The sequence below is a fragment of the Thermobia domestica genome, chromosome 2, assembly GCF_964235325.1.
Source record: "Thermobia domestica chromosome 2, izTheDome1.hap1.1, whole genome shotgun sequence".
NCBI classification, from domain to species: domain Eukaryota; kingdom Metazoa; phylum Arthropoda; class Insecta; order Zygentoma; family Lepismatidae; genus Thermobia; species Thermobia domestica.
The window spans coordinates 359,298,240-359,313,988 of NC_137455.1; positions in this window are offsets into that span (position 1 = coordinate 359,298,240).

Genomic DNA, 15,749 nt, shown 5'->3' on the forward strand with positions numbered 1-15,749 from the left:
CAAAGCTAAACGAGATGTGGATCTACAGCACATTGAATCCAAACTACTTGAGCTCCCGTCGGGAATCTAACCGGATTTCCCACGCCAAAGGCATGTATGCTAACCACTTACCCTCGAGGGAGCTCATTGGTAGTATTGAGGAAACAACCATTGTTAAGCACAAACTATACGAAATATATTATATTTTAAAAGGGCCGAGCATAATTATTATACAACTTTTGCTTTAGTTTTGATAAGATTTTGTTTTAAGGAAATTCTTACTGAACAAGATCAATTTGCTGTGTAGTGCAAAGTTGATTCCCATTCGGATATATTTACGAATAGTACAATTCCGTTTTGGGAAATTCGAGTTGGTCAAGGCAGAACTTACTCGAGCAATCATTGTTCTTCTTCTGTCAAACATTTTGCTTTAAGTAAGCTGGTATTATTGTTACAAATTTTTGAAGTTAACCAGCACGTACCTACGTTCCAGGTTCCTGTGCTGAAATGAAAGTTATTATTTTCTCTCTTTTGATTATTCTTCCTGGAGTAGTCCCCTCCCCTGGAATAGTCTTGCTGGTACCACTAATCTATTTTATAATTGAGTTGAATTAACATCGTCATTTTTTGCTGTGTACGAAGTGGAAATTGAGAGAGTTCTTCTTCAAAGAACTTCCTACCCATATGACAAAGTCCAGAATTACCAATTTTTGTAGGTTTATTACAGAAAACTTTCGCATTGATTTGCTTTAATCGTCTCAGTAGTTTTAGGGACAATAGTAGTAACTAAGATAATAATTGATTAGACTATACCTTTTCTACATTTCCTTACCTTATTTTTTCCTGTTTGCCACGTATTTGTACTTGCTGAATTTTGTACCAAACATTGCACTATACAGGCGAGTAAGTTAATAGTTCATATCTGGTCAGTTGCCTCTACTACTTATGCTCTGATGTCTCGATCCTAGGGTAGTTTGCATTTAACGTTTTCGTAGTACCCGCTAAACGATGCCGCGAGCAGTCTACCAAACTTACAGGAGCACTTTCTTCTGCTGCAGTGCTAGTATCTGCTGTTTTGAAACCAGTTTGTGAGATGCTAACCAATGATGACGGATCCGTGGAGCTTCATAGAGGACCCACGTTTCATCACATGACAACATCCTGTCTAGTAATGTCTTCTTCCTCATACGAGACAGCAAAGAAATACAGGTGTCTGCTCGCGTTGCCTTCTGGCCCGGATTCAAATCATGTGAGACCCATCGACCAAACTTGTAGTTGATGGAGGTTTTGCCGAATATTTTCTCCACTCACACTGAATTGTAGTCCTACTTCCTCACATGTCTGACCACTTTTCGCCTCAATTACTGCCTGAAGATCTTCATTGTGTACATGTGTTGGTCTTCCGGCACGTGATGCGTCTTCGAGTGTTTAGTCACCGTCCTTAAATTTGTTAAAACCGCTGCACTGTTCGCGTAGTCACGACACCTTCATTAAGAGCTTGACATTTCTTTCGCCCCATTGCAGTGGAGTTTGACTCCAGTTTGAACTCGTAAAGCATACACACGCTTATAATGCTCTGTGAAGGTCCCGGTGCTCCGTTCATGGTGTAACTCAACTGTCAGAACCAGGTAGTATATTGGATATGCCCACACCAACATCTGACCTTCGACTTATCTCCATTCGCACTCAACTCACGATGTGAGGACCACTGTAACACAAACCTCCACAAAAAGCGACAGAATTTCCTTGGTTACCTTTATAATATAGAACTTAAATGATAAAAAAATATGTGATATATAACTAAAGTGATATAAAACTTAAATGATACAAGACTTAAAAACTATTTGCTGTAAAGAGTCAACAGAAACATTAAGTAAGAAGTAGCTTTTGGTATTATAAATAAAACAAAAGACAAATATCGGAGAAGAGAACACGACAATGCAATGGCTTTACGTTTATACGACTACGTATATTCTCAATTGTCACTGCTTTTGTCTGTGTAAAAGGGAATTCACGATTAGGGTAAAATATAATTAAGGGGAGGACACTTCTACATGGTATTACTGTGTTCTAATTTCACGGAAGGATCCACACACAAAAAGTGTTAGAAGTGAGATACAAACTAATTACAACATGGGACCTGGAATTCGTTGGTTCCACTTCACCAAATCCTCAAACCATGAAGCAACATTTAGAAAAGGCTAAAACATAAACATGAGGTGTAAAAGGGCGTGATATTCTTATTACAAAGCTAGAGTTTGGTTCATTCAAAGTGTCCTTGCAGTTGAATTCAAAGAATATTATTATTATTATTATTATTATTATTATTATTATTATTATTATTATTATTATTAGTAGTAGTAGTAGTAGTAGTAGTAGTAGTAGTAGTGGTAGTGTAAATTCTTAAATTCATATTCATATTCGAGAGATTCCGATGTGTCCACTGTCATGTGAAGGGAAGTCTTTTTTACATAGAGGTGGTAAATTTCCGGCATGTAGACTTTATTTGATATATATGTATATTATCTTGTGTAGTGTAGATGGCTCTATTATGAAATATTAAAATTTTAAAAACACAGTTTTGATTCAACACAACTTGAAACATAACGATCCCTGTTTCCATTGACCTACGAGGCATGGTTTCAAATATAAAATTAAATATTTTGGCTCTATCTAGTTATAACATTCTAAAACTTTTAGAAACGAAATTGAAATATCGAAGCTACACTTACAGGGAAAAGAAGACGCCTAATTAATATGCAAACTATAAATACAAAAAAAAGTATGTTGAGTTGTAGGCAACAATCCTTATCAAACATTTTAGAAATGTAATTCAAGTACTTAAGGGTACCTTACAACAAAACGCATACTCATAAGGAAATACGCCTGTTTATTATGCAAAGCACCAATACAATAGTACATTTTAAGTTGTAGCTTATGATCGTTATCAAACATTTTTAGAAACGTAAATCAAATACTTAAGAGAATCCTTACAAGAAAACACGTATTAGTAAGCAAAGACGCCTGATTATTATGCAAACCATTAATACAGAAGTGTATGTTGGGTTGTAAGCAATAATCGTTATCAAGTGTTTTAGAAAAGTGATTCAAATACTTAAGGGTACCCTTTCAGAAAAACATGTATTAATATTGAAATACGCCTCATTGCTATATAAAAAAACACTAATACAAGAATGTATGTTGGATTGTAGGCTATAATCTTTTCCAAACAATTTTAGAAATGTAATTAAAATTCTTAAGAATACCCTTACAAGAAAACGCATATTCGTAAGGAAAGACTCATGAGTATTATGCAAAGCGCCTATACAAAAATGTATTTTGGGTTGTAGCTTACGATCCTTACCAAACATTTTTTAGAAATGTAATTCAAATACTTAAGGGCATCCTTACAAGAAAACACTTATTAGTAAGGAAAGACGTCTGAATTCTATAAAAATCATCAATACAAGAATGTACCGGTATTTTGATTTGTTGGCTATAATCCTTACCAAACAATTTTCGAAATGTGATTCAAAGATTTAAGAGTATTCTTACGAGAAAAAAGCATATTCGTAAGGAAAGACGCCTGTTTATTATGCAAACCACCAATACAAAATATAGGTTAGGTTGTAGCTTATGATCCTTAAATAAACATTTTTAGAAATGTAAATCAAATATTTAAGGGTACACATACATGAAAACGAATATTCGTAAGGAAAGACGTCTGTTTATTATGCAAACCACCAATGCAGAAATGTATTTTTGGTTGTAACATATGATACTTATCAAACATTTTTAGAAACGTAAATCATATACTTAAGGATGCTCTTACAAGAAAACACGTATTAACAAGGAAAGACGACTGCCTATTATGCAAAGCACCAAGACAGAAGTGTATTTTGGGTTGTAGCTTATAATCCTTACCAAACATTTTTGGAATTGGAAATCAAATATTTAAGGGCACCCATACAAGAAAACGAATATTCATAAGGGAAGACATATCCTTATTATGCAAACCACCAATACAGAAGTGTATTTTGGGTTGTAATTTTTGAAACTTATCAAACGTTTTTAGAAATGTAAATCATATACTTAAGGGTCCCTTTACAAGAAAACACGTAGTAATAAGGAAAGACGCCTGATTACTATAAAACCCACCAATACAAGAATATATGTTGGTTGTGGGCTATAATCTTTACCAAACAAATTTAAAAATGTAATTAAAATACTTAAGAGTATCCTTACAAGAAAACACATATTAGTAAGGAAAGTCGTCTGATTGCTATAAAAACCACCAATACAAGAATGTATTTTGATTTGTAGGCTATAATCCTTACCAAACAATTTTAGAAATGTAAGAGTACCCTTAAAAGAAAACGCATATTCGTAAGGGAGGACGTCTGATTATTATGCAAACCACCAATACAAGAATGTATGTTGGGTTATAGGCTATAGTCTTTACTAAACAATTTTAGAAATGTAATTGACATACTTAAGAGTGCCCTTACAAGAAAACGCATATTCATAAGGATAGACGCCTGGTTATTATGCAAACCACCATTACAAGAGTGTATTTTGGGTTGTAGCTTGTGACCTTTAGCAAAGATTTTGAGAAATGTAATTCAAATACTTACGAGTATACTTACATGGAAACTTATATTCATAAGGAAAGACGCCTAATTATTGTAAAAACCACCAATACAACGATGTATGTTGGGTTGTAGTCTATAATCTTTATCAAACAATTTTAGAAATGTGATTCAAATACTTAAGGGCAGGGCGCAAAATTTCAGTCAGACGCACTCACTAATCCAAAAATGATGGTCGCCAGTACCTCTCACGTACAGATTATGAGAGGCCCTCCGGGCCTTGGGTTTGGCAGAAAAGAGAGAATACGTCACGGCATAAAATTTCAAAACCTGACAATTAGATTGAGGACATTCAATTTTAAATTGAACAAATCCATATACGTTTCATTTATTTTTTGACTTATTGGGTGAAAAGAGAAAGCAGTTAGGTGACCGATGATAACAATATCTCATTGAATTTTTTATATTTAAAAAACAATATTTGATGTATTTACTAATTTTGTTATTTATTTATTTATCATTGACATCGTGACGTATTGTAGACACTAGGCTGTCCTTTCAGCTGTTCTAGTCTTAAACAGCGGAGGATCACTCACGTTGACGTCCCATGTGGCAATCCATTTCGATTGAGAGTGAGAAAGGAGGGGCGAATTACAACGTTGTGCAGACTCCACATTTCGTGTTTTCTCTCACTCAGTGACAATTATTTTCATGCGAAACAGAAACTGCGCAGCTGTGTGAGTTTAGGCAGAAACTATTCCTACTGAACACTGGTCACTAGCTCTAAATTTCTAGTCGCCTATGGTGACCTGGCGACTGGAAATTGTGGGCCCTGCAAGGGTATCCTTACAATGCATATTCATAAGCAAAAAATACTATACTATAAATTTTACCCTGCCCAAAACCTCGACTTCCAAAATCTCGCTTGGCCGAAACCTCGTCTATCCAAAACCTCGGTGACCAAAATCTCGCGGAGCTTCTCCGTGGTTAAGCCGTTAGCGTACGCGCCTTTGGCGCGGGAGACCCGAGTTCAATTCCCGGCGGGAGCTCATATGGTTTGGATTCCACGTTAATCTGTAGATCCACGTATCATATATCCTCGCTGCTGAAAAGGGACGTTAAACGCAAAATCGACTCAACTCAACTCAAAATCTCGCGGGCCAAAATCTCGCCTGGCCAAATCCTTGCCTTGCCAAAACCTCGAGTCCCAAAATCTTGTCATACGCAAAATCTCGCCTGGCCAAAACCTCGCTGTCCTGATCTCGGGACACAGAATCTCACCTGAACTAAACTACGCGGGTCGTAATCTGGCCTAGGAAGAAATGTCGTCACTACAATTTCTTCGATTTAGAATGCTCTATATATTGCTATATATATATATTTTGTAATGACACATAATTGCATTAAAATAATGACAAGAAAAATTCTAACACGTGCTTTGAAAATCTATCCTATATAACAATGAAAATGACTATATTTGTAACATCATACTTCTTGAGCCACTCGACCGGTCTCGAATGAAATTTTCAACATAGATGAGGTTCGGGCCTGAGAATTTTTTTTTATTATTTCACTTTGACGTTAGAACTTAGGGGAGGGGGTAGGAGGGGGAGATATTTAAAAATAAATGAAACTTAATAACTCTTGAACCATGAGACCAATCTCGATCTAATTTGCCACACAGATCAGGTTAGAGTCTGGAATGGTTTTTATCATTTCACTTTGACGGGAAGGGGGAGACATATAGAAATACATAAAAATGAAAGTGGCAGTGTTTGTGACTTAATACTGGTCTCGATAAAATTTTCAACGTATATGGGGTTTGAGCCTGGGATGGTTTCTGTTTCACTTTGATGGTGACCTTAGGAAATTCTAACAAAATCGAATAATATTTATGAAAGTATGAAATAATATCTGAGTTTTTACGTCCTTCGATTATGTCTTGTAGGTTAAAGGAGACGTGGATGATCAGAATGAAACTGATGGAATGAAGAAAGTGGGAGAAAATGGGAATACCCGAGAAAGCCCACGCTCACGATATATTGTATATTCTTCTTCTTCTTCTTCTTCTTCTTCTTCTTCTTATTATTATTATTATTATTATTATTATTATTATTATTATTATTATTATTATTATTATTATTATTATTATTATTATTATTATTATTATTATTATTATTATTATTATTTGCAATATGTAATTGTATATAACAACCTCATTGAGTAAATGTTAAGGAAAGGTTTCATTCCGCAAGGTTTTGGCCAAGCAAGATTTTGGTCCGCGAGGTTTTAACCAGGAGAGATTTCGGGCCACGAGGTTTTGGATGGCGAGGTTTTGGCCACGCGAGATTTTGGGCGGCGAGGTTTCGGCCGCGAGATTTGTCCGTATCTCCGTAGGAGAGTGGTTTTACAATCTGAGAAAATCAGAGAGAAATACAATCAGGAAAGGAATAGAGGTGGTGACGTAGGAGAGGGTTTTACAATCTAAGAAAATCAGAGAGAAACACAATTAGGAAAGGAAGAGAGGTGTGGTGACGTAGCAGAGCGGTTTTACAATCTGAGAAAAGCAGAGAGACACACAATTGGGAATGGAGGGAAGCGAATGACGTAGGAGATTGGTTTTACAATCTGAGAAAAGCAAAGAGAAACACAATTAGGAATGGAAGGGAGATGGTAACGTAGGAATACGGTTTAACAATCTGAGAAAAGTAGAAAAACAATTAGGAATGGAGGAGAATTATGACGTAAGAGAGCGGTTTTACAATCTGAGAAGAAACAAAGTGAAAGACAATTAGGAAAGGTGGTGAGGAGATGACGTAGCAGATCGATTTTACAATCAGAGAAAATCAGAGAGAAACACAATTAGGAAAGGAAGAGAGGTGGTGACGTAGGAGAGCGGTTTTACAATCTCAGAAAATCAGAGAAATGAAATTTGAAATGAAATTTTGAGTTTTACGTCCCACGGTTATGCCGGTTAGGCTAAAGGAGACGGTGATAATGAGTAATGAATGAAATGGTGGTATGAAGAAAGTGGGAGGAAACGGGAGAACCCCGAGAAAACCCACGCACACGGTGTTTGTCCACCACAAAGTTCACTTGGCGGGAGCAGGGTTTGAACCCGAGACCCCTAGCACCAGAGGTGAACGCAGAAAATCAGAGAGAAACTAGCTAACGAATAGAGGTGGTGACGTAGGAGGGGCGTTTCGCAATCTGAGAAAATCAGAGAGAAACACAACTAGGAATGGAGGGAGATGATGTAGGAGAATGGTTTTTCAATCTGAGAAAACCAAAGAGAACTATTATTAGGAAAGGTGGAGAGAGGATGACGTAGAAGAGCGGTTTTACGACCTGATAAAATCAGAGACAAACACAATTAGGAAAGGTAGAGGTGGTGACATATTAGAGCGGTTTTACAATCTGCGAAAAGCAAAGAGAAACACAATTAGGAAAGGTGAGGTGAGGATGACGTAGAAGAGCTGTTTTAGAATCTTAGGAAATCAGAGAGAAATACAATTAGGAAAGGAAGGGAGGGGATGACGTAGGAGAGCGGTTTTACAATCTCAGAAAAGCAAAGAGAAAAAATTATGATAGGTGATCAGCGGATGACGTAGGAGAGCGGTTTTTTAATCTGAGAAACGTAGAGAGAAACACAATTACGAAAGGAGGGGAGGAGATGGCATAGGAAAGCAAGTATTGGCATGCACATTCAGCTATAAATTCACGAGTAGTAAACTGTGAGATCACAAGCCATTCCCTTGGAAATACTACTATAAGGTAATATGCATAAATGTTTAAGATAGGAAAGAAAACAAGTATTGACCAGCTAACGGAAAAAGAAGTGATTACGTCAAGAATACAGGATTGTAACTGAGGGCGAGTATACTCTGGGAAATTTATAATTTTGAGCGCGAACCAACCACGGCAGCCGTTTTCACTACGACCATTACACGTATTGGAAGCTACTATCGGGCTCACATCCGTAGCTTCGTGGAACAATTAGTACACACTTAATTGTAATTTAGTTTAAAAATCAAGATAAATATGAAATCAGAAGAACGTTCTCGTCCTTGGTGCGAGTGGCTTCGGGTTCGATTCCCAGTGCGGACATTTGGACGAAAAAGTGTAAAAGCTTTTCAGGCCAACGATCCTGAGTGAGGTTTCCCTCATTCATACCAGGTAAATGTCGGTATGGTACCTAACATACAGGTCCCAGGCTGCTTCCTTCCTTCTCCAATTCTCCTTTCTTCCTTCCTTTTCCTCTGATAGTGAGATCACCAAGGGACATCATCCTTCATACATGACGGTTTAACATGGCTATAAATGCCGAAAGCCTAGAGACCTAATTTAGAGGGAAAATATCAGGAGAATGTCTCTATTTCGAAGCTAAGTAAGGAAATATTTGAAGATAGTATGAGAACATTTGCCTTCGACTGTAGACAGGAGAGAATATCAATATTTGTTAATAGTAATAAAGGATTATGTTCTTATATGCGGTCCAGTTCAGTGAGTTTTACTTATTCATACAGTTCCTAGATAGACATGTTAAAACGGACTTCTGGCATATGACAAAGAAAGCATGAAAACCCCTCCATGTAGTGATCAAATACTTAATGATCTTGAAACGATATACTTAAAAGTTTGATAGACTTATGTGCCATCCTCGCGGCTAGGTTATCTCTACACTGTTCCATTACTTCTGCTTTAGAAAAGGAGTTCATTTTCACCTGTCACTGTTAGGCCCTTCAGAGTATTACTTCCCTTTAATGTGCATGTTATTAAGTTTAATTTAAAACCAGTGTAGCCAGATTTTGTAAGTAAACTATCAGTATGATAGGCAGAGACATGAGGAGGAAATTAAATGCAGAAAGAATATGAAGGGCCAGCGTCTCCAAATTCACAAGAGAAGAAGGGTAATTTTGGGTAATATAAAATTCTACAATATTCTTAACGCTTAAGGAGAAAAAAATGAGAGATACGATATATGAAATTTACTTGAAAAAGAGGATATGAACAACTGTAAATTATAATGTGTAGGTTTCGAGAAAACACAGAATATAACTATTTTTTTTTCTACAAGAAAGTAAAAACATACGTGCGATAACCACGACATCTAGTAAGATAAAAATGATACTAAACTGTACACTAATCAAGCTTTTCATTATCTGTAACGATTTCATGGAAGTAAAAAAAAAAAGTGAGGAAGTCGGCAGTCAATTTTTAGTGTAAATAGCGCCACTCATTTTATAGCGGAAACAATTGGTACTAGCACGCAGGTTGTTCATTGTTCGTAGCCGTATGCTCATAATTACGACTACGATAGAGAAGTGGACTGTCAAATTCTCAAGGTTCAGTATTTAATAATGGATCTTCACTTAAATTTTCTACAAGTTTTATATATATATACAGTCAAAAGTGAAATAGTGGAAGAGTATATAGAATTATGAATAAGGTCCTATTTATCGAATATCGCCGAAAAGTTTTCTGTAATAATTTCATTCTGAAACTGGATATAAAAATAACGAAGTTTGTGATACTACGTTTGAGTTGTTACTATTTGAATATTATTGTTACGTATTGTTGTCCACGAGACAAAATTTCTGGCTGTCTTGTCTTAGAAAAGCTGTCCTCAAAGTCCTCCTTTCGAAAAACGTAATTCTGTTTCTGTTGAAAGAGCTGTGTCTCATCGCTTTCAGTCTCGTGGTCAACACATTAATAAAAGAATATAGTTCATTCTATGGTTAATGGGATATTGCCCCAAGTTATAATAAACTCATAAACTTTATTTTTTATTTGTCTATAGTATTTTCTAAGGGTAAGATATCAAGCTATGATCAAAATTAGATACTTGAAAGTATAACTTCTCATGAGTAATTTTCGAGAAATTCTTTTATAGCTCTGAAAAGAATATCGTTCGTGGGCAGCGTTAAGTGATAGATTTCAATCCACTGGGGCAGATTATTTGTTTTGATATTATACGTGTAAACAACGCAACGTTGTCGGATTCTATGTATTGCCAAATTACTGAGACAAGATAGTTTCTAGGTAGAGCAATTTAGAACATGGTATTTGATTTTGTCCTACAACCCTTTATTATAAAACTCTTGTTACTTTTGTATATATATAAATATAACACACAAAGTGACTGTAACTTTGGCCCGAAGACCAATATAAAGTTTTTAATGTAGTTTGTTTGGGTAAATAGTCTCTTATTTATCTTTCTCTCGTCCCAAATCCCAGGCAAACAAGAGAAATATACCACAGGGCTCTAGGCAAACTAATAGGGCAGGGGCACCAAAGAGTTCTAGGCAAACTAAGATGGCAGGTGCACCAAAGAGTTCCAGGCAAGCTAGTTGGTGTTGGTTAGGATTTCTCAGAGTACAGGCAAACTAAGAGATTGGTTGAGTTCCCACAGAGCTCCAGGGAAGCTAAGTGGGCAGGAGACCTAAGAGCTCCAGGCAAGCTAAGCGGGTAGGAGATCTAAGAGCTCCAGGCAAGCTAAGTGGGTAGGAGACCTAAGAGCTCCAGGCAAGCTAAGTGGGTAGGAGACCTAAGAGCTCCAGGCAAGCTAAGACTAAGAGTGTGGGATGACCAATCGAAACGTGCCGCTGGAGATTTTACATTCTGTGTTATACTCTCTTCTGGACAGTGGTGGCGCCAGTGATCCTCTTCTGCTACATGACCTGATGATGATGATGATGATTCTTGTCGTCTGCTTGCTTATAATAGTTATAGTAAGAGAGTACATGGTTTTATTTATAAATAAGAACCATGTGTTCATGTTTACAAATATAGACTCTATGCATGATACCACAGTATCATTGTTTGTATTTTCTAGAGGCAGAGAACTTCTGCCCATAAAGTTACAAGTAATGTTATTAAGAATCAATGTACTTACCAATGACATCACTTTGTTGAATTTATGATGCATGGGGAACTGTAGCTATTCATGGTGTTAAATTTAGTCTTTTTATTTTAGCTGGTTGGACTAACGATAATTCCCCTATCAACACCGAGCTATATCATACGTTCATTTGTAGAAAGTTTGGAACTCAACCTTCCGTGATGCGCTCAAATTTTGCAGGACTCTCTAGAACCAAGTATTCCATTAGAGCAAAGAAGCAGGTAATTTACTTTTCTGTAGCAAGATTGTCACAATTAACCCCTTGCGCACCGGGCCAATTTATCTATGAAGAGCCGTAATACCAGATTATTACATTCTGTTTAATAAATTTGTTCACCTGTTATGGCTATTTAAATACAGTTAGAAGGCTGAATTATACAATATAAAACTAGATTATAGTAATAATTTGATTCAAAACTGTCATTGCTGTCATTAACCTCCGCATTGCTGTCATTTGGCATGTAACCACTATTCAATCAGACATATTTTCAATAGAACACAGCAATAACAAGTGAAATACAATTCCACTTTCATCTTGTAACGTCGTTCATAAATACGCCGGGTTCATAAACTCAATGACTAGTAATGCCATCTAGCGAGTAAAAATGAGGGCTAAAATATCGATATGTGAAAAAAATCACGGCTTAGCATACCACATAACAATTATAACTTAATGACTACTAATGCTATCTACTGAGTGTAAGTGAAGGCTAAAAATATCGAGATGTTAATCACGGCATAGAATACCAGATAACAAGTATACACTGTGTTTTAGAATACTAGGTAGACAAACGTTAAGTATATGTAATAATACCAAAATCGTAAGCAGGTACGTCCATGGTATTTATGTGCTACGTTACAAAAATGTACGCACGTACGTCCCTGGTACGCGGTACGCAAGGGGTTAATAGAATTGTCGTTGGTAATCCAGCTCCTTTGCAGACAGATAGTATTTAGCTGAATACCTTATACAGTAATGGTTAATTTTGTATGATGATACGTTTACCAGCCAAATACAGAAGATTAAAGTTTCAATCGTGACACGAAGGGTAAGTCACATTAAGAATAAATCCTATGTTACATAACCTCGGTGCTGTATAAAGGATGTAAAAGTCAAAATCTCAAACTCAAGCTAATGGAGTTCTCGAAATCAGTATTTGTATAAAGTTGAAGATTCTCCTACAATAATTAGTAATGTCTGGCAACGCTGGAAACTGTGCTATGATAACAAAACGATGATATGAATGAAGAACATGGCCTGCCCTATCTTTCCTATTCTATCATTAGATATAAGCCATGTTGCATTTCTTGTCTCATGAATTAGGCGGCCTTTACCTGCTTCTCTCTCTCTAGCTCACACGCTTTGGATATAAGTTATTCACTAGACAAACGGTAAAAGACCTACTTCTCGGCACGCGTTATTGTGAGCGACCTTGGAAGAGCGCTTGAAATATTTATTGTATTTTATTGGTTTACGTACGAAGCTAGGGATTATTTCGTTTCCTAGGTAACGATACGTCACGTGTGCGAATAAGTCATTTTTTTAAACCCCTCTATCCACAAGCGGCTGTTACAAACAGTTACTTTCAAAGTCACAAGTATCGACTAAGCACAGTTTTTTTTACAAAGAACAAAGAAAGAAAAATTTAAAAAGTCGATAAGCTTTAGAAGACATATTTAAAGAAAGAAGATACATGGAAATAATTGCATGACCAAACCACTAGTTTGATTCGTTACATAAGCTTAAAGAATATATATGTAACAGTTCTACAAACTACTGGGGCATCCGGACCCCAGATTATGATTAGTATATCATGAGTTTACTATAGACTTTCAAAAATGTTTAAATAATAACTTCAATTATTATTGAAACTCCAAAAACTCGGGGGGGGGGGGATCTAGGCCTCCCCTGCCACGGACTAGATCCACCACTGTCATTTATGATCCTAAATTATATCACTTTTCTCATAATGAATGTTTCAGTCGTCAACTAGTTTTAATATAGGATGAAATCTTTCAGTTTAACGTCTCACGTATACGCCTATTAAACTAAGGGATACAATGATTAAAGCAAGTGAATGGTGATGGAAGAATTGGTCGAATGAGAATGTGGGAGGAAACTGGAGAACTCCGAGAAAACCTATGGACATGCTGTTGTCCACCACCAACTTACTTGGCCGGGAATCAAACCACGGTTCAGAAGTAAGCACTTTACCACTGAGCTACTTGTAGCTCCCTTTAATATAGGATGAAGTGCAAGGCCTATGACAGTGATGACTTCAGTTTTACCTAAGTCGATTTTTAAACATGGCGGAGGGTGTGAAAAACAGTATTGCGAAAATACTACTAATACACGATTAGCACGATCGGAGACTTGTTCCCGAAAGAGGGGGATTTAGGTAACTCCGGGCGAAATTTTACGCAGGTTTCATCCAAAAATCATCACTATATTTGGCATCCTCAGGATACAACTATCTTCGTACTATAGACTTCCATATACTATATTACCTTTACATTGATCAGTATATTATTATTACTTATAGAAATATTTCCCTAAGATTTTTCGAGTCTTCTGCTCGTAATATCAAAAGATAGTTGCTTGACGTTGCTAAAGAGTTGTTTCCCTGATCATTTTTTGTTTAGTTCAGAAGTCGGCTGATCAGATAAGCAAATAAAAATAACACAAAAATGTCGCAAATTTAAATAAAAATCAATGGACTAAACGTGAGGATTATGAACATTTGATATAGAAAATATCTCTCAATTCTACAAAAATTATCATATGTATACAAATGATTTTTTAAAAAATGCCATCTTAACTACCTTTTTTGGTTCTGAAACTGTTTCTTGGCAATGATAGGATGAACCTAGACTAGGAGAGAAAAGTATTTGATAAGGAAAAATAAATGCCATTTCTCTATTTGAGATTTGTTACTTTTTCACCATGACTGATACCTATGTCTGGTTACTGTAAAATCAAAATATGTCATCTTTACAAAGCTTACCAAGAGTAACACCAAGAAACCCCATCCAAGAATACCAAGGATACCAGCATTACCGATAAATAAGCTTAAGAAAGACCCATTATGTGGTATCGATGTCTGAAATTGGAAAGAATCTTCATGTCTTTTATCTCCCGCAATTGAAGGTAAACATTTTTCCTTACTAAGTGCAATTAGTCCTCTGCACCTCTGCAGAAATATAAACAACTACAAAAACAGTTCGGTAGGGACACTTGGTCGAAAAACTGTAAAAGCTTTTTCAGGTTAGAAATCCTGAGTGAGGTTTTCCCGGGTTTTCCTCATTCACAACACGCAAATGCCGGAGTACTACCCAATATATAGGTCAAAGGACACTCGCTTCCTTCCCCAATTCTTTATTCCTTCAATTCTCTTGGATAGTGTTATCACCAAGGGACGTCATCCCTCATACGTGACGGGATAACATGGTCATGGATGTCGAAAGTCCAGAATCCTAATCTTAACAAAAACAGTAAAATGTATATGAAAGTGTTCTAAAATTTTTGCATCATAACCCCTTGCTGTTATACAACCATAATCACAGTAGATAATGTATGGTTGCCTATAAGCGAGTTATTTTGCCGTAATTAACTAAGCATCCGTTGATATGTTTCAAAGTTTAGCTCGAAATATTACCACGAGATCCTGAAGGCTTTTTATGGGACTACTAGGAGGGTATCCCCTTTCGAACAAAAAAGGATAGTCGAAATCGGTACACCTCTGTCCAAGTTATGTGCGAATATAGGCACAAAATATATGTATACAGGGTTGAATTCAAAATTTTTCTCTCTATCTCTTTCCCTTTTGGTTATATTGAGTTAACATTAAACCGGAAGTTAAAGGTTTTCATTTCTTCTGCTTTCAATAGAGTATTAAGGGCGGAGATAAAGAATTTAGTTTTTGGGAAATATCTCTATATCTTACTATTGTTGGTCTACGGGCGGAGTTATATTCTAGTTCTCAAAAGTTGAATACTTCTTTTTAAAAAATCGTTTCTCGCTATATCTCATATCTGTTGACAGATAAACAGACAAACAAATTAATGCAAAACGTATTTGAAAAGTCTGAAGAGGAAACTAAATACTCGTTAAAAGTACTACCGAAACTCAATTTCTCTTAACGCCACAGTAATCATAGGTCTTGATGTTTGCACACTATAAAAGAAAACTCAGCTTAACCATTTGGCGAAACTCTCGGAAACAAAAAGAAAGAAAAAAGAAAGAAAAGGAAACCAGTTTTGTAAGAACAATTACCTTGACC